Here is a 1,484-nt window from a genome sequence, read left to right on the forward strand (position 1 = left end):
TTGGTGTACGGTGCTATTTCAGGAATATTTTGATATTTTTTCCTGTATTTTCTGTTTGCACAGTCACACAAGTCACTTTAAGATGTTTTCTTGTTCATGTTTTTTTGTTTGTTGCGGTTGCACCCGATTCAAGAGCCGAATGGCTCACAGGGCTATACCAAATAAATGAACTACATACTGTGTGTGTGTACACTGTGTGTGTGTACACTGTGGGGGACACAGGCATCTCAGTCAGTCGACCAATGCCATCTTTTAATCAATTTATTATTTTCCAAATTTGTATTATTTGTAATTTTATGTATTATTTCTTTTTTAAATTATTTTTTTGTTTTCTATCGACGTGACTTTTATCGAAAGAACCAAGAATATAAAATCTTGATTTGAAGCTTTCGTGACTGCAGGAATTCATATTCTTGGTTCTTTCGGTAAAGTCACGTAAATAATAAATACATAATTACGTAAGATATAAATATTAAAATAAAATTACAATTTAAGTAATACAAAATAAATTATATTTTTTATTTTATTTTCTATTTACGTAACTTTACCGAAAGAACCAAGAACATGGTAGCACATTCTCTATTTACTGCAGAGGTTCAAGGTTCAAAACCGACAGGCACACCTGGCTACCCCAGTAACATTCACCAAAATATGCGCAGTCTGCTTAACGGCAGATGTAAAACATAGCGTTGTGTCATTCACAACGCACAGGTCATTGCATGTTGGTGTCACGGTCAAAATTGTGGTAATTCCAACCATTATCCAGTGTAGTCGGAATAACCATTAGCCTTAAGAGCTTGGTGTACGTGCTTGAGTTCACTGGCTATATGTTCCTGGTCGGATATGCATTGGGCTCTATGGTGCAGAGTCTTGGTGAGGAAATTCTTTTGGGTGGGATGGTGGTGGGAATCCTGTTTCAGGTAAGCATCCGTATGGATAGCTTTCCTATAGACAGAGTGGCTCATTGAACCATCAGGTCTCTTTTTTATTAGGACATCCAAAAAAGGTAGCTTGCCATATTTTTAGACTTTCATGGCAAATCTGATGGCTAGGTGTATGGAATTGATGTGGTCGAATAATTGGTACAGAGCAGGCCAACAATGTGGCCAGATGACAAAAGTGTCATCCACGTACCTCCTCCATAAGGTTGGGCGCAGAGTGGCAGTCTGGATGGCGTCAGTCTCAAATTTCTCCATGAAAATGTTGGCTACAAGCGGAGATAGGAGGGAGCCCATTGGGGTGCCCTCAGTTTGTAGAAAGTTCCATTCCAAGTGAAGTATGTATTGGTTAAGCAGTGTCTTACCAGGGGGGGGTACCTCAGTGTTGGAGAGATAGCAAAGCTATCACGTCCATCTGAACAAACTGTCAAATCTCTCTCCGTGGTGCTAACGTTCAAAATAACCGCCACTTCATTCAAATTTTCTTGTTGTGGTTTTTTACACCTGATGATGATTGCTTGTGTTGCAGTCGAAATGCCGTGAGAA

This window comes from Petromyzon marinus, chromosome 71, assembly GCF_048934315.1.
Source record: "Petromyzon marinus isolate PM22_M1 ecotype Great Lakes invasive population chromosome 71, UKy_Petmar_22M1.pri1.0, whole genome shotgun sequence".
Taxonomy (NCBI): Eukaryota; Metazoa; Chordata; class Hyperoartia; order Petromyzontiformes; family Petromyzontidae; genus Petromyzon; species Petromyzon marinus.